This window comes from Chiloscyllium punctatum, chromosome 50, assembly GCF_047496795.1.
Source record: "Chiloscyllium punctatum isolate Juve2018m chromosome 50, sChiPun1.3, whole genome shotgun sequence".
NCBI lineage: Eukaryota > Metazoa > Chordata > Chondrichthyes > Orectolobiformes > Hemiscylliidae > Chiloscyllium > Chiloscyllium punctatum.
In genome coordinates, this window is record NC_092788.1 from 45,886,264 (window position 1) to 45,905,601 (window position 19,338).

Below are 19,338 nucleotides of genomic sequence, written 5' to 3' on the forward strand. Positions count from 1 at the left end.
TGAACGAATGAGATGCAATCACATTCCCATATGAAGAAGTAAATGTGCAACTTTTTCGAGCTTTCTGATTTTAAAAATGATGCAAAAATCTCCTTTATTCAGGATTGGGAAAGTGAAAAAATGGCGTTCACAGAGAGAACAGGAGTAATTCAATAAAGCTTTACTGGGATCATTGAATGACCAAATATTTAGTTTTCCGCTGAGATTTTAAATTCAGCTTTGTTTCAAGTCTGAGTTGTGCATGTTTTTGTCAATATGCAAATATCATCGGTGACAAAACCACAAGTTGCTGGTCATGCTCAGTATTTCTGGAAGTATCTGCTGTGAGAAAGCAGATTCAACATAGGGTAACAGAATGGGTCTAGGTTGCTTACTTTTTGCCAATAGTGTTCAACTATGTGCCGGTTAGGTGCATTAGTCAGGGGCAAATGCAGAGTAATCGAGTAGGGGAATGTGTCAGAATACGTTACACTTCGGAGGGTCAGCGTGGACGTGCTGTGTGAAATGGCCTGTTTTCCCACTGCAGTGATTCTGTGATTCTATGAATTGTTCGTACAAAGGGCGGTTGGTGCGAGGATCAGGGATGTCTCTGAGCATGTTCTGGGCATACTGAAGGGGGTGGGTGAACAGCCAGCGGTCGTGGTACACATTGATATGAATGATATCCTTAAGAGGAGTGAAAGGTCCCGCAATGTTTAGGAACCAAGACCTGAGTTTAAAAGCAGGATCTCCATGGTTGTGTGGGAAATAGAACCCACTGAATTCAATAACTTCAGTCTGAGACAAGATCTGAAGCAGCAGTATCGGTTATTATACTCTTGCAAGAGTGGTGCCTATGAGATAGGCACACCGAATTTAACTAGTACACAACTTTTTGTACAATTCATTCCCCTTTTACTCCTCCCCTACTTATTCCATTGCTTCTCCCCTGTTTACATCTCCCACTTCTTTCAACACGGCTGTTTATCTGTTGCCTCATCTGGCCTTGTTCGTGACAAAAATGCATGTGCTGCTTGGCTGTTTCACCACATCCCTCTGTGGTCTATTGTTATATATCCTCCTTGACTGTCATCTGCTTCCTTCTTCGCTAAAGCAACATTTCCTTCCATTCTTTGCCCATACGGATCCTTATGAACTCTTGATTGTGTTTTTTGTTTGTTTTTGCAGAAGCGGGAAACAGATACTTATAGCTGTTTGTACAAGCATATCTCGCTTAACCGACACCCCTCTTCCACTTTCATTTTTCAGCCTTGTGATTGTTGCTGATAACAACATTTATAATTACTCCTCACAATTCCCCCTTTCTATTTTTACATTTAATTATTGTTTCTGCAATTTTTCCTTTAAGCACCGCCCCCAAAATTCACAAGCATCATTCCTGAGACTTCATCCATCTTGGTCTCACTCATCCCCTCATTATTTAATAGAAGAAAGTCCTTCTGCCTGATTCCCTTTTAGGGGCATCTCTTTCATTAAGGCTGTCTCAATCAATCTTTGGGTGAGCCCTCAAATACAGTGTATGATGCAACAGCCAATGGCTACCAATACCATGGCTACTACTATCAGGGAAGTAAGGATGGAAACCACCATAGCCTTCCATTTTCTAAACAATGATTGAAGCCATCACGTGAGAGATGTGTTTTCTCCTGAATTATCAGCAGTTTCTCTGCTAAGGTAGTCAAAGCCCTTACGGCCCGAGCAATTGAACCATCAGGTGCAGTGTTATTGGGAATGAAGGTAAAACAGCTTCCTCCTAACATCACACACACACACACACATACCCTTTTTTCACTAGAATCATATCAAGGGCCATTCTGTTTCCCCAAACCATCCTACTTGTCGCGTCAAGCTGTTCTGATATTCCTTTAACAGCATTTCTTGTATAATTTATAAATCGCTGTTGGTTATAGAAAATGTAATTTATCCAATCTACATTTTTATTAACTGTCACCCACCAAAAGAGAGCTGACTCGGGGGATGCTTTTAAGTCTTTCATCTCCAAGGGAATGAACATCAGAGATAGGGAGGTGCAGTTCCTATCATTCCATGCAGTCTCATCCTGGTACAGGGCTATCATATGTTTCATGCCCTTCCTGTCTCGCTTCCACCCGAGCGGAAAGGGAACCACCTGGGCCACCTGGTGTACCGGAGGCACATGCATAACAATTGCTTTTGTTCAGACGTTTTACAGTATACTTTACCCATTCAATCCAGGCATTTGCATCCCCGTACCCAGTTTCTATTTCAATGGTCTGTTTAAGTCCTTTACCTCTATAATTTTTACTACTTTAAAGTCATCGGGAGGGGTGAAAGGTTGTACCTTATTATCCAGTAGTTCTGCCAATTTTCCCTGTCCTACGCTAATTCGTAAACAACAGCCCAAGAAATCATTCCCGTTAGTTTTCATGTAATTGTAACTGATAGGTGACCCCCGCCGCCACCCCCCCACCCCCCACCCCCAGGGTTGCTTCGTGCGATGTTTTGTTATCATTAAGTATATTGGGTTACACTGTATCGGGACAATCAAAAGCTGTTCGGAAGGTGGCCCAGTGTATTGTGACGAGACTATTATACCAAGTACCATCCCCGAGGCCATTCCCATCGGACTTAAGATGTATATCTGAGCTGTGGTACTGTCCCTGATTATGTACATCCCCACAATTTACCAAGCTGCATGCATCGGCATCTATTACTTGCGGGTTAACAGACTCAGGAACCGTTAATAACACATATGACATTGATGTTTGACAAAATCCCAATAATAAGAGAGCTATTATCATAACTCTAAGCATCCCCAGCATTCTAAGATCATGCTGAAGCACCAAATGACTTAAGATACTTAAAACCCTCACTCAATATCCGTTGTATTTGATAAGGGCTACTAAACCTTGCTTGTCAAGGTTCACCTATAACTGGAAGAAATAGTAATACCTTATCCCCGATTGCAAAATTGCACTTTTTAAAAACATGTCCCATCCGCTACCTATTTTATTGCATATTGCAATACTTTTAAATGCTGTCTAGCCAACTCCCCAGCGCTATTAATCATCCCTTAAGTTTTGAGACCTAGTCCAAATGTGTGGCCTTTGAACTCTGATTTGCTATTTTCTCCTTAATCAATTTTAATGGTCCTCTCACTTAATGCCCCAAACATAATTCCAATGGAATGAATTTGCTCTGTTAATTTTGGGCATTCCTGATAACAAAAACTGCAAATGGAATTCCCTAACATTAATCATCTGGATAATCCCTGGATTATAAGCCCTCAACATGGTCTTTAATGTGTAATGTCACATTTTTAGCGCTCCTTGCAATTTTGAATGGTTTGCAGTAGATTTGAATTGCTTAATCCTAAGACATTATCGTGATAAATTAGATGTAAAGTTTGAACCTTGATCCCACTGTATCTTCATTGGTAGTCCGTATCTTTTTTTTAGAAAAGAGTAATTCCTTTCCAATTCTTTTAGCTGTGATACTGCATCTTGGGATGGCCTCTGGAAATCTAGTCGATGCATCCATTAGTGTTAACAAATACTGATGGCCACTTTTTTGTTTGCAGTAGGGAACCTAGCCAATCAATTAAGACACCTGTAAAAGGTTCCTCAAATGCCGGAGTAGTTAAGAAAGTGCAGGTTTTATTATCGCTTGTGTTTTTCCAATTACCTGACATGTATGACGCATCTGGCAAAATTCAACTCCATCCTGTTGCGGTCCAGGCCAGTAAAGTTTCTCTGTATTTGGTCTGTTTTCTTCATAACTCCTAACTGACTTCTAGATGGTAACTCATACACCATTCGCATCACCTCCTTTCTGTAACCCATTGGCAATATGATTTGATGAATCTCTTCCCATTTCTCATCTCCTTGAAAATAGTTAGTCTCGATTTCCTCATTTGGACATCATTTTTAAGGTAATAACACTTAGGGATACATTCAAAATTCCTAACGTATTTGTTTTTTGATGCAACTGCTTTAAACTTTTATCTTCCTGCTGTGACTCAATCAGTTTAGCTGAGCAAAAAATATTTACATGATCACCTATTTGCACCTGTTTTGTCTCAACTTTCTGATGGACCAAAGTATCTGCTCATGCCACTTAAGCTTCCTTATCTTTACGTTTTTGGTATTTTCTATTTCAACTGGTGATATTGGGACTTTATTACCCATAATCAGGAAAGTTTCCAGGATAAGATTCCTACATTGATTCAGTTGTCTGCATATCCACTGGCTTTTAAACGAGAGTAGCAGTAATCCAACCACTGAATCAGCTATATTTTCTGCAAGGACAAATTTCATTCCTGGAGCTGAGAGTTTGTCCAGTACCCCTGCCACAATTTCCCCACACTTTTTGGGACACGCTAAGCACACATTACATACTTTTGCACCTTTTGTCTCATGGTGAATTCCCTCTAGCAGTACCTTTTCTGGAAATAGTCCTTCAGGAGTACATATCTCCTTACCTTTTCACAGAGGATCCTGTGTCTCTTAATATTACATCCTCTCTACCTGCCCTATGTGAGTAAAATTTCCCCTTGCAGGTATATTTTCTAAGCAGATCTGGCACTTCCTCCTTAACAAACTTCCAATCAGCTTGTACACTCTGATGCAGCTTTCTAGCTTCCACTGTGCTTTCTGTTACCACTCCGACAAAACTGCCAGACTTATCTTTTTTCCTGCATCCGTTTTTTTTTTCTGAACCCACCAAAACAGTGATTTCATGTGTCCTAATTTGGTGCAATGAAAACACCAGAGCTTTTTATCTTCTTTGCCTCCTTCACGTATTGCCTTTTTACCCTGTGGTAAGTTCTTCACCGAGATCTATATCTCCCTTTCTACGTGGGGATTTCTCTTTGCCACAATTTCTATCCATCATGGACTGAAATTGATTCTGGAAAACAGAACAATTTTTATAATCATAATCACTAGTCATAATCATCAGCCTCTTCAGCTGCCAGTTTTGGCTTTATAACTCTATGATCTTCCAAATGAGTGTGCACTATGTGAATGCTTAAACACCTTCAAAGTAATTGTCTCTCGAAGCGCATCGTATGTTTGCTCTCTTTTTAAAGCTTTTATCCATCTATCAAAATTACTTTGTTTGATCCTTTCAAACTCAATATGTGTTCGAACAGGATCCTTCCTTAAATTCCTGAAACGTTGTCTGTAGGCTTTTGGCACAAGCTCACATATATGTTTTCCTCTCCTCATACTCCCCAGATCCCTCCTTTGATAGTGTTGCACATATCTCACTAGCTCTACATACAAGTTTTGTTTGGGTCAACAAAACCTACATGGTCACTGGCCACTGAAATTCTTTAGCCACTTTCCTACTCATCAAATTTAGGCAAGCTGTGAATATACTGAAACTAGGCTTTGGACTACAATGGGATTGCCCATCCTCAGTCTGTTCCTCACTAAGCTTACCTTCAGCCTTCATCCTCATCCTTTAAAGCTGACTTTCCATTCTAAGTGACCATCTCTGACGCTCAAATGCTCCCTCTTTTTCTTTCTCTCCTGCTGAATGCATTATTTTTTTCTCTTTCCTCTGCTAAACCTATTCGTTATCTTTCTTCCTCTTCTGACTTTAGTCGTAGCTCAAACTGCTTCATCTCTGCTTCTAACTCAAGCTGTTTCTTTTGCGATTGAAGTTTAGTCATGCCACAGACCCTGATGGAGTTTCCAGCAAGTTGGAATGCTGAACTACTGCTGCAATAATCTCATCTTTCCTCACATCAGACGGTAGCTTCAACTCCCTTTGTCTACTAATTCCCGCTGCTTGGACTTATGTGCATTCTGTAAAACCCACAAGGTCACTTTCCCGACCTCCAAAACAAGCTTGGTTCCTGCAAGAACCATTGTTACCTGAAGCTCTGCTTACTCACCAAATCAACACACGAAATAAGACACAATAACACCCGCCACTCGCTGTCTAAATTCTGCAAAGGCCCCCTAATTTGTTGCAGACCAGACCCGACCCCTCAAAACATTTTAATAGGAAATCCGCAACTTAGATTTGCTATTTTTTGAAGGTTAGTGTATAGCTGATAGTTCCAGAGTGAATTAGCTGGTCAGACAGCCGATTTTTAAACAAATAACATTTATTTGCCAAATTACTAAATGAAACATAAGGAACCGAAAATAGAATACCTGAATAAGGTAGCGTATCCGAACCTGACAGGCTATCCCGATTTAAGGATGATGTTCCAATTTACTTGCAACAATCCAATAAACAAAACCCCTTATCACCAAGGGTAAAACTGACACAACTGCTTACAGGTTATAAGGTCAGAAGGGCAGAATGAGGCAGAGAGCGTCCAGTTACCCTGACTCAACAAATCCCCGAACTGATCCACCTGTCCAGTTGTGGGAGCTGGACAGGTCCTCTTGATTATACAGGCTACTTTTCAAGACTTGAAAGGCTTCTGTATGAGGCATTATCAGTTAGGTATAAACAAAAGGACCCCAACGAACCTTTCAAAATTATGACATATTGGAATCCTTGGTCGTGTAGACCCTCTTTTAAAAAATCAATGACAGCAATACCCTGTAAAAGGACTAGCTTTGTGAGAACATGCCACATTTGGCTTTGGACTGAATTCCAAAAATGTAAGTCTTACAGCTTTGAAGACAATATAATGCATTAAGTTGTTTATTAGTTTTCATAAAACGGTACTCAATCATACTGTGTGTTGAAGATTCAGCATGGTCACGAGTGGATTGTCCAGACAGATCCACACTTCCTGTATATGGTCAGGGCAAATACATCCACTGAGAATCTGTTGCTTGGCGACTGTACTAGTCGAGGAGAGACTAGCACGGAAACCAAGTCTAGATTGTGATTTTTTTTGTGGATGGTGATGATGGAGCGTTCAGGTGGTTACAGTATTGCAAATGAACAACACAACAGAATTACCTAGCCTGCGATAAGAAAACGTCCATAATTCTCCCTCACAACTAACTTCACGAGAGCAATTGGTGATGGGAAATGTGACCATAGAACATAGAACATTGAAAAATACAGCGCAGTACAGGCCCTTCGGCCCTCGATGTTTCTCCGACCGAAGCCTACCTAACCTACACTAGCCCAATAACCTCCATATGCTTATCCAATGCCCGCTTGAATGACCATAAAGAGGGAGAGTCCACCACTGCTACTGACAGGGCATTCCATGAACTCACAACCCGCTGAGTAAAGAATCTACCCCTAACATCTGTCCTATACCAACCTCCCCTTAATTTAAACCTGTGTCCCCTAGTAACAGCTGACTCCATACATGGAAAAAGGTTCTCACTGTTAACCCTATCTAAACCCCTAATCATCTTGTACACCTCTCTCAAATCTCCCCTAAACCTTCTTTTCTCCAATGAGAAAAGTCCCAAGTGCCTCAGCCTTTCATCATACGATCTTCCTACCATGCCAGGCAACATCCTGGTAAACCTCCTCTGCACCCGTTCCAGTGCCTCCACATCCTTCCTATAGCATGGCGACCAAAACTGTACACAATACTCCAGATAAGGCGACACCAGAGTCTTATACAACTGCAACATGACTTCAGGACTCCGGAACTCAATTCCTCTACCAATAAAGCCCAGTACGCCATAAGCCTTCTTCACAGCACTATTTACCTGGGTGGCAACTTTCAGAGATCTGTATACATGGACACCAAGATCCCTCTGCTCATCCACACTACCAAGTAGCCTACCATTAACCCAGTAATCCATCTTCTTGTTACTCCTACCAAAGTGAATGACTTCACACTTAGCTACATTGAACTCCATTTGCCACCTTTCTGCCCAGCTCTGCAACTTATCTATATCCCGCTGTAACCTGCCACATCCTTCTTCACTGCCCACCACTCCACCGACTATCGTATCATCCGCAAACTTGCTCACCCAGCCTTCAAGCCCTTCCTCCAGATCATTTATAAAAATGACAAACAGCAATGCTTCCGAAACAGATCCTTGTGGAACACCGCTAGTAACTGCACTCCAAGATGAACCTTTACCATCAACTACTACCCTCTGTCTCCTCCCAGCCAGCCAATTCCTAATCCATTAGTCAGCAATGTTAACATTCAATTCAATCCAGTTGTTATCTTGAACTGAATGTCGAATTCTGAAAGAAATTATCTGGATCTGTTTGTGCAGTGACTGTGATTGATGTCAGTCTCCATGGATCCTAATTATGTCACTGGATGGTTTTCCTCTTCTATTTGTACCGGGCGTCTTCCAATGCTTTATCCCATTGTTGCTGCAGATGCATCATCTGCAACACTGACAAGGATCAGCAGTTGCAGAAACAGGGAGAGGAGAGATCAGAATCAGAAAACCACAGACTGGAATATTCCAACAATGGACCAGGATCTAAGAACAGTAGACTGGAATGTTTCAACAACGGATCAGAATCTGAGAACAGCAGACTGGAATGTCGCACCAATGGTTCAGAATCTAAGAAAAATAGACTGGAATGCTGCAACAATGGACAGGAGTTTATCTTTGGGTCTTTTGTTTTTTTCCCGGTATTGGCACATATTACCAAATCGGATATTAAGTGTACTGTGGATTATTCAGGCTGGTTACTATCCCATGCTCGCTATTGTTGGTGTTCCTGGTAAGTCTCCCCATCTCTATCGATTTATTAATCCCATAAGCCATGGTGAACTTCAATGCTATTTCTGTTATCTATTTTTAGTAAAGACTGAAACTATTGTCTTCAGTTTCAAATGCAAATCCATTCATTCTCCACAAATTTCAGAACCACCCACACTCCCGCCCTCACAAACATCTGAGAACAAGACTGTTCACAATCCCGAAGTACCCATTTGCCCCGAATTGATTTATGTCTTGGTATTCTCTCCATCGCCAAAGCTACCCACTACCAACTCCAGATATCCCCAGACCCCATCTTGACGTCAGTGCGGGTGCTAAATAAACCATTAACTACGCCATGGTAAATCTGAGACTTTATGGTTCCTGTTCTCTTCTAATCGCTCTTTCCGTTACAAATGTTTCCATCAAAATCTTGTTCTTGTCTGTAAAATATATTCATGACAGGGGCACTGTGTCAGAGTAGTACTGTCGGTGGCCACGTAATTCAGTGGTCCAGATATCTCCACTATGGAAGCTGTTTCAAATCTTATCTCAGATGATGACAGAACTTAAATTCAAATGACAGGAACTGGAAATAAAAGTGAATTTTACTGATATAATCCAACCAGCACTTTGTCAAGAAGTTTATCTATGTCACTGTTATCCTTTGGTGAAGAAATCTCACATCATTGCCTGATCTGAATTAAGACTGATATCAGACTCAATACTTTAAGGAATGGCCTCACAGTAAAAGGCATTTAGTGAGGTTCACAAATGCTGTCCTGCCAGTGATGCAGACATCCCATGCAATAACAACATGTAAGGTAGAGGAAAAAAATACAAAGTATGATACTAGAGATCAGAAACAAAAGGAATGAGTAAGTAACTGAACAGATTTGGCAGCCTCAGGTCGAGAGAAAAATAGAAGTGAAATTTCGCATCCAATCACCATACATCAGAACTGAATGCAGCTGGGAAACAGTGTGTTTGATGTTGATGACATGGATGGCTGCTGTGAAAGGGAGAAGGAGTGAGTTGAATAGATAGAGAAAGAGAGAGGTAGAGAGAAAGAACAAACAAAGGGTTCGTTGATGATCAGCTGGAATGGAAATAAAAATCCAGACTAATCTTATTTATTTTTCTCTTGTTCTCATATTACTGAAATTCATGCCCGTGTCAGGTATATATCAAAGTCCCCGTTTGAAGTGAGTTATGTCACTTTGCCCCTCTTCCTTGAGTGTGATCATCTTCTTTTATTCAGTAATGGGATGCTGGGCCAGTATATAATTCCCTTTCTCCATTGTCCTTGAGAAGGTGTTGGTGAGCTGCCATCCTGACCCACTGCAGTCTGTGGGCTGTAAGTAGTCAATGCTAAGGTCCGCCCGCATTCATTTATTTGAGAATTTGTAGTGAGTGACATAACTGAGCGGCTGGCTTCGACATTTCAAACTACAACTGTGTGTTAACCACAGTGCTATGGGCCTGGAGTCACATGTAAATCCGACCGGGTGGAGATGGTAGATTTCCTTCCCTGAAGTGCACTAGTGTGCCAGGTAGGACAAACACAATGTTTTCATTGCTTCATTTGATTCTCAATTCCTGATATTTTATTGAATGCAAAATCTAACATTTGCCGTGGTGGGATTCGAATCCGGGGTCTGAGACATCACCTGCGTCTCTGGGTTAACATTACAGGGATAATACTGTGAGGCCATCACCTCCTTAGTATCTCCAATAATCTCCAATGGCAAACGTGGTGTTGTTGTTGGCGTGGCTGTGCTTAAAGCATAGCGTTTTGCAAGGCAACAAAGTGATTTGGCAAAACATACCATCCTTCTCATTTTGTATTTATGAGAAGGCGAGATGATGGGAAGTGCTCTTGGTGAAAAGGAGGTGGATGTCCTCGGCAATGAGCCACTGACAGAATTCATACAGAGCAGTAAGTACTGAGCATCATGTTGTTCACAAAATTGTCAGCAGCGACACTCTGACAGGGTTGGTCATTCTCAAAAGCTTCTGACCTCCATGCAGAAGACTAGACTGTCTTCTCAGAGATGGAAGATGCCTCCTTGAGACATGGCACAAATCATCAGCTGTGCCTCCTTACTATCAGCAAACCACGTTAATGCAACACGCATGAAACATTAGCAATGGAGCCAGAAGGCACAGCATGGAACAGTCTGTTTGTGCATGCTCTGCTTCATTGGTTTGTAAAGTTACAGCATCGATGACATCCTCCTATTTCCGTGTAACAGTTTGGAGGGGCTGAATGGCCTCTTCTGTTCGTGTGTCAGTGTCTCGGGTGGATGAATGTCCTCTTCCTCGTTCCAGGGAAGAGGCTCATTATTGGGTGACCCGTGGTAGCTGCTTACCTGCGTGTTGTGCCGACTAGATTCCTTATATTCCTGTGTAACATTAGACAAACAGGAGGTTGGAAGAAACAGCAAGTCAGGTAGCATCAGGAGGTGAAGAGGTCAACATTTCAAGTATACCCGTTCTTTAGGATTGCGGGTGGGGGTAGGGGGAACTGCAGATAAAGAGGGAAAGGAGTGGTTGGGGTGTGGAGAGCAGAGGGATGGTGAGGTAGGGGATAGGTGGACACAAGTGGTGGGTGCAACGTGGTTGGTCGGTGGGAGGGATGAATATAGTTGGGAACTAGAAGGTGGGGTCATTTGGTGGAATGGAAGGGAGGAGGCGGGGCTGGGAAGGTTATTTAAAATTGGAGAACTCAATGTTGAGTCCTCCAGGCTGTAGGCTAACCATGCAGAAGGTAAGATGTTGTTCGTCTAATTTGTGGTCTGACTCACTGTGGCAACAGAGGAAGCCAAGGAGGTCACGTTGGAAAGGAATTGGGAAGGGGAATTGAAATGGGTGGTGACTGGGAGCTCAGGCCAGCCCCTTTGGACCGGGCAGTGATGCTCGGTGAAATGTGCACTTAGTTTACGTTGTTCTCCCCGATGTAGACAAGACCACATCAGGAGAACCTACTGCAGTGAACTAGGTTGAAGGAGAGGCAGGTGAACCTCTGTTTCACCTGGAAGGACTGTTTGGGGCGCTGGATAGAGGTGAGGGAGGTGTGTGCCAGCAGGTGATGTATTTTATTTTTCATCTGCAAGTGTCAGTTGCCCATGGGGATTGACAGGTTTGGTGGGGAGTATGGCACGAAACAAATTTAGTGAAGGGATCAGTCCTTGTGGAAGATGTGCCAGGTAATGGGATCCAAACTAGTTTACTGTATCTGCCATTCCTGATGTGGTCTTCTCTATATCGGGGAGACCAAATGCAAACTAAGGGGAATGGTTTGCTGAGCATCTCAGCTGGGCCTGTAAGGGCTGACCTGACCTCCCAGTCACTGCCTATTTCAATTACACCTACCAATCCCATTCCGACATGACATCATTGACCTACTCCATTGCCACAAAGAACCAAAGCACAAATTGGAGGAACAACGCTTCATATTCCACCTGTGTCGCCTACAGCCGGGGGTCTCAACACTGAGTTCTCCAATTTCTCGTAACGTCCCTTCCAATCCCCAGATCTCCTGCTTAGCCCCTCCCCTTTCCATTCCTCTGATCAACCCATCTTCCAACTGTCAACTGGATTCATTCTTCCCATTGGCCAACCCGGTGGTACCCTTTACCTGTGTTCGCCACCACAACACGCCGTCTCCTCCTATTTCCCCACCTCGCCTCATTATCAGTACACACCCTTGCCCCCACCCCCAGACATGAAGGAAGGTTATACCCAAGATGTGGACTTTTTCTCCTGATGCTGCCTGGCTTGTTGTGGTCTTCCAGTTTCCTGAATTCCAACATTTGTAGTTTTTTTTAAAAAATCTCTTCTTGTGTAATAGGTAAGAGAGAGTGAATGCGCTGTGCCTCTACTTATCCAATAGCTTCTATGGGCTGAATGGCATTCTCATATTTCTGTGAAACCAGCTTGAGATGCTGAATGAGCTCCTCATTTTTAGTCCTGTGGAAATGTTCAGGGTCCAGCAGTGCTGTTACATGAATGTTGCCTACACATTAACAGCATGAGCTTGAATGTTGTCCATGTTTTGCTGTTTTATGCGATCTTTTCTGAGCATCCTCACTTTTGATCGAATGACGGAGTGTAAGACGTTGCTGAAGCAGCTGAAGATGTTTGTGCCGAGGAAGCTACCCTGAGGACCGCCAACAGAGATATCCAGGGACTGAGAGGATTGATCTCCATCAGCCACATGGTGCTCCAAATGGCCCAACAGCTTGGGATATTTACAACTGATTCCAATTAGGTGCAATTTTATTCAGCCTCCTTGACATCTTGTTCAGTCATGTCCTTTCAGGGCCAGTCATTCTGACGCTGTGTTCATATCTTTTGATTTGGAGATGGGTGTTGGACTGGGGTGTACAAAATTAAATATCATGGTATTCAAACAGATGAAAGACTCAACAGACTATCAATTTTTCAATGTTATAATTTCATTTACATCACACTAAAGTTTTGCTCTAAATTCTGTGTGTTACGATTGAGCCCTCCACCATCAACTAATGAAGGAGCGATGCTCCGAAAGCTAGTGTGCTTCCAATTAACCCTTTTGGACTATAACCTGGTGTTGTGAGATTTTTAACTTCATAGCTTTTGTTCATGTCAACGGCCAAGGTAAATGTGTGGGGACTGTTTCCTTCTCTCAGAGGGTAGTGACTGTTGGGACCTCTCTATCCCAGACAACTACAGCTCTGAATGTTTGAGGGAGCAGGGTGGTGTTAATGAATGTTGACACATCAGGGAGTTAAGGCTACAAAGAATTGGGCATGAAAGAGAAATTGCGGCCAAGAGAGATCAGCCCTGACCTTACTGAAGGAAGGACAGGCTTGACGGGCTATATAGCCTGGTATTATTACAATAAACCCTATAGCCCAGTCACTTTATTGCCTCTTCCATATCCTGTGGTACTTCAAGTAGCTGAATAGGTTGACATTGTTGCTGCATGATCTAAACTGGGTCTAGTTCTATAGATTGGAGGGGCTGATTGGTCTCTTCCTGTAAATGTATATCATGGTCCAGGGGCTGAGAAGCCACATCCTGTTCTGGTGTAACTGAAATCCATATACACCAGATCGACCACCCTTGGAGAATGTCATCACTGCAGATGTCGGTGATCAGAATTGAGAAGTGTGGCACTGGAAAAGCTCGGCTGGTCAGCCAGCATCCGAGAAGCAGGAATATCGATGTCTTGAACATTCCTGATGATAGAGTTGTGCCCAAAACGTCGATTCTCTGGCCCCTCGAATGCTACCTGACCTGCTGTGCTTTTCCACCACCACACGTTTAGATGTCAACCGGCCCGCCCTACTCAACCTTCCTGGTCACATCATCAAAGAACAGGCATGAACTTCCACTGACAAAGCCATTCTTACTATTACTAATGAAACCCTGTTTTCCCAATGCATATACATTTTATCCCTCAGAATCTTCTCAATTAATTTACCTAACACAGGTATAAAGCTTACTGGTCTATATTTCCCAGACTTTATTTTTCAGTCCTTCTTGCTTTCCTCCAGTCTTCTGGGATCTCACTTGTGGTAACTGATGATCAAAATTATCAGCCAGGGCCCCCGTAAGTTCTTCTCTAGCCCCTGCTCTGAGAAATATTTGTTGAGGACATCGCTCATCTCTTATGGTTCCCAACATACATATCCATTGAGGGGTCCTATTCTCTCTCTAGCTACTGCTTTTCCTTTAATATACTTAAAGCATCTCTTTGGATTCACCCTGATCTTCTCAGGCAAAGTTATCTCATACGCCCTTTTCTCCCTTCTGATTTCCTTCTTCAGTAAACTCCTGTATCCCCTGTACACCTTCAGGGATTCGCTTGATCCCAGCTGCCTCTACCTGAGCCACGCCTCCACATATCTTTTGGTAAAAGCCTAAACATCTCTTGTAATTCAGGGTACCTCATTCCTGTAAACTTTCCATTCACACTCACAGGAACATATAGATCGTAAGCTCCCACTTGCTGGAGGTCCCTTTGCTTGCAAACATACTACTCCGATCAACCCCTGCAAACTCCTGCCTGAGTCCATCAAAATTAACCTTGCCCCGATTTAGAACTAGAATCTGTGGACCAATTTCTTCCCTCTCCATAACTATTTTAAAATTAATAGATCTATGGTCACTGGTCCCAAAGTGCACATCTACTGTCACCTCACTCACCTGTCCTGACCTATTTCTTAAGAGTAGGACAAATATTGCTCCTTCCCGATTAGGACCCTCGACATTCTGCTTGGGGAAATTTTCCTGACGCACTTAATTGATTCCATCCCATCAAATCCCTTAATGCTCTGGCAGTGCAAGTCTGTGTTATAAAAAATATTAAAGCCCCCATTATGACAACCAAAATATTCCTGAAAGTCTCCGGAATATCTCTACATATTTTTGTTCCTGCAATTTCTGTTTACAATTTGGGGGCCTACCGCACAACCCCAATAATGTCACCATCCCCTTCTTATTTCTTAGTTCCACCCACAAAGCCTCATTGGATGATCCATCAGTTATTTTATCTCTGATCACTGCTGCGATACACCCTTTATTCAGAAATGCAACACCCCTCCTCTCGTTCCACAATCTCTGTTCCTTCGAATGCATTTAACCCTGGTACATTAAGCTGTCAGTCCTATCCATCCCTCAGCCATGTTTCTGTAATAGCTAAACTATCGAGCACCGATAACCTATCCACACGCTGAATTCATCGGCCTTAACTGTCAGCCCTTTTGCTGTGAAATAAACACAATTTAATCCATCGGCATTTCTTGTTCCCTATCGTGGTCCAGCCTGATATGGCTCCTCAACGTACTATGTTTGATTACTGTATCTCCATCCAGCCTCTCACTTGCCTCCCTGCTGCTGAGGATTCCACCTCCTGCCAATCTCGTTTAAACACTCCCCTGTTGTACTAGCAAAACTGACTGCGAAGATATTGATTCCCCCTCAAGTGGATCTGTCACCAGTCCCTCCTGAACAGGTCAACTCTGTCACAGAAAAGCTCCTAATGGTCTAAAAATATGAATCCCTCCCACCAATTCTTTAGTCATATATTTATCTTGATATCCTCCTCTTCTTACCTTCACTCGCTCATGACACTGGAAGTAATCTGGAAATTATCACTACCGAGGTCTTGGTTTTTAACTTTTCTCCTAGTTCTCAGTTAATCATTCTATAGAAACACATTCCTATATCTAACCGTATCATTTGTACCATCGTGCACAATGACTTCTGGCTGCTCACCCGCCCTCTTGAGAACATTCAGCAGCCACTCAGAAACATCCTGGATCCTGAAATCTGAGAGCCAACACACTATCCTAGTTTCCCGTTTGAGGCCACAGAATCTCCGATCTGTGCCCCCTAACAATCAAATCTCCTATCTCTAAGACCCTGTTTACCTTTATCCTTTCCTGCTGCCCCCCAGATCCAGTGCATCCATCTTGGCTACTGCTGCTTTCCCCTGAACAGTCATTCCCTGACACCTATCGCCCATCTCCCAACATACACAAAACCAGTATCCAGAATGGTATACTTGGTTTCGAAAGGAATAACCACAGGGGTTTCCTGCACTTTCTGCCTACTCCCTTCGCCATTCCTGGTGGTTGCCCAGATACTCTCTGCTTGGAACACGACAGGAAGCAAGGAAAGCCTGTTGGATTAAATTGCTTTTAATTAAATGGAACTGGGCTGACAGGTAACGCAGATGAACTCAGGGCGTGGATCTTTACATGAGACTGGAATATTATAGTCCTTACAGAAACATGGCTAAGGGAGGGACTTGGGTGTGATCACCTCACTAAAGCTTTTATCTATGAAGTGTTCCATATCTCGGATGATCCAGAATGCTCCTGAACACAGTCTCCCAGGAGCTGCAGCAGGGTGCACTGCCCACACGTGTAGTCATCGGGGATAATGGAAATCTCCCTGAGCTCCCACAAACCGCAGGAGGAACATAAAACTGCCCTAACTGCCATCTCCATTGTTGTCAGACTAGCGTTAAAAAAGAGTTTATCTGAGCTTACCTTTACCTTTTGCTGAACTGCTGCTCACCGATTTCTCTGGAACCAAAGCATTACTACCTATTCTGCCACTCACAGTACGTTAATAGACCACTCCACATTTAGGTTTGGTTAGGGTAGGATGGAGACACTACAGTGATGTATTGTTTGGGCCTTAAGCACTCCTAAACACAAGGCCCATGCTTGGATTTGGACATGGGGGGTGGGGGTGGGGTTGTCTTGCTGAGGTCTTCCTCCTAGTAGTGGTGACTGCGCTGATGCAAATATTCACCCTGACAGCCCATCCGCGTTGGCGCAGTCCTCTGGTTTTTTCGGTCTCCTCGTACTGCATTTATGAATTCCTTGTAACTACTGATTGTATTCGAAACTGTGTCTCACTCCGGAGCGAGAAATGTTGATATTCCAGTAAGTACAGTCTATTAAAAAAGGTTTGCCAATGGACATATGAGCGACAGTATGTCCATCCGCTCTCTAACTCTCCGTTTACTTTCAATTAGGGTACATTTATTCTGATAACATTCCATCCCATTTTACTGCGTTTTCCCTGTAACCCTTTTAAAAAAATCTGTGGATCTCAGCCTTGAAGATATTTAGTGATCATTTCTTAACAGCCTTCACAATTTTCTGCAATTGTTTCCCTCCCACTGATGTGAGACTTAGTGGTCTTTCATCCCATGGCTTTTTTTTCTAGCACTCTGTGTGGAAGTTGAACCTACATTAGATGTTGTTCTGTTTGATCACACCACCTCTGTGGCTAGAGGCAAAACAAAATAAAGCGCAAAATGTAAGAGCCTGTAATCTCCTCCCTCATCTTCCACATCAGTCTAATAGACAGTTCATCCAGATCTAGAGATTTGCCCACTATTTATCCTGCATCAACTTTCAATTATTCCTCAGCTTCTGTCCAGGAACTGCTTCCCCAAAGTGAACACCAATATGCAGTACGTGTTTGACATTCACAGGTTCTCTGCACAGTTTGCCTCCTCGGTCCCTAATACCCCCTATTCTTTCTCTTGTTACCCTCTTACCCTTAATAAACCGATAGAATGTCTTTGAATTCTTGATAATATTGCCCATTAATGTTTTTATCACCCCGCTTTTTGCTCTTCTACTTACTTCCTTGAATTTAGCCCAACACGTTCTCTACTCTTCTGGGACCTCCATTGACCTGCTCACTTTATGCGTGCTTTAAGCTTCTCTTTCATTTTGAATTCTGTTCTGAATATTTGTAGACATTCCATACTCTCTGGGCTTGTTTTCCTCATTTTTATCTTTATTGTGACATGTTGTGGTGACACCTTCATCAATTCCATTTTGAGCATGTGATCCCCACCACACCCACGCTGTTCTGCTAAAGTTTCACCCAGAAGTAATTATACGGTGGCCAGATCCTGTCTTTCTTTTGATAAGATCTGCCTCTATCATCCAAATTATTTTTATTTTTCAAGCCTTTTTTCTTTTGGTCTTTTCCTTAATAAGCTAAAAATGCTTGAGTCATGATCACTGATCCTGAAATGCTCAGCCAATCCTGCCTGCAACACCTGACTGGCTTCATTCCACAGTGAGGCTCGGCATAGCCCCACCGATTGTTGTATCTGCTACATATTTATATGAGGAGCTCTCTGGAATAAATGTCAAGACATTTTTGCCCTCTTAAAAATAATTATCGCTGCCCTAATCAATGTTTGTAATTGAAATGCCTGAATATAATGATCCTATTATTGCATTGACACACCTCAGTGAATTGGTTATGAACCTGCCCCTGTATTTTATTTTATCTGGGGGCCTATTATATGTGCCCAGTAGTGTGTCTGTCATTGATGTGAACCAAATTCCAACCCACAAACCGTCATTTGAATGCCCTCCCAAGATATCATCCGTCCTTACTGCAGTCTTTGACTCCATAATTAATAAGGCAACACCACCTTGTCTTTTACCCCTCTCCTCTGCTGCCCATAGTTCTTGTACCACAGAATATTGAGTTGTCAGCTCTGACCCCCCTCAAATGCATCTATGTGATGGCAAAAATATCCACTTCCCCATGTCACCTCGTTCCCTTATCAAATCTGAAGATCTGATAATATTACCAGCATTATGGCAAAGGACATCCAGCCTGGAATATAGCACCTGGAATACTCTGTATCTCGGAGTTCTTCAGCCAATTACTTTTTGTAATCAAGCTGCCCTTCCATGAACTAAAACTGTAACTCTGGGACTGTATGAATAATCGTTGAATTGTAATTTATTTTTAATACTGAACAGTCAGCTTCAAATACAATGAATTCCTGCTGATTAATTCCCTGCTCAGTGTGCAGCGGGATCAGCCCTTAGTAATGGAGAAAGTGAGGACTGCAGATGCTGGAGATCAGAGTCGAAAAGTGTGGTGCTGGTAAAACACAACGAGTCAAGATGTAGCCAAGGAGCAGGAGAGTGAAAGCTTTGGGCATAAGCCCTTCATCAGGATGGCATTGGTATGTTCAATTTTTTTCCATTCCATGATTCATAGAATATTTGGAATTTAACTTGCTCAGGAGGGGAGCACTGTATATAGCCCTGAAATGGAAAGCAGTCAATCAGTTGGTTGGACAGGGAGCAGATAAAGTGAGGTGAAGTACAGAATGAGTGAAGTCCAAACAGAAGGATAGATAAGTCCCCTGGGCCATACAGGAAGCAATAGAGGTTGTCAGTGGAACTGAGGGGAGAGATTG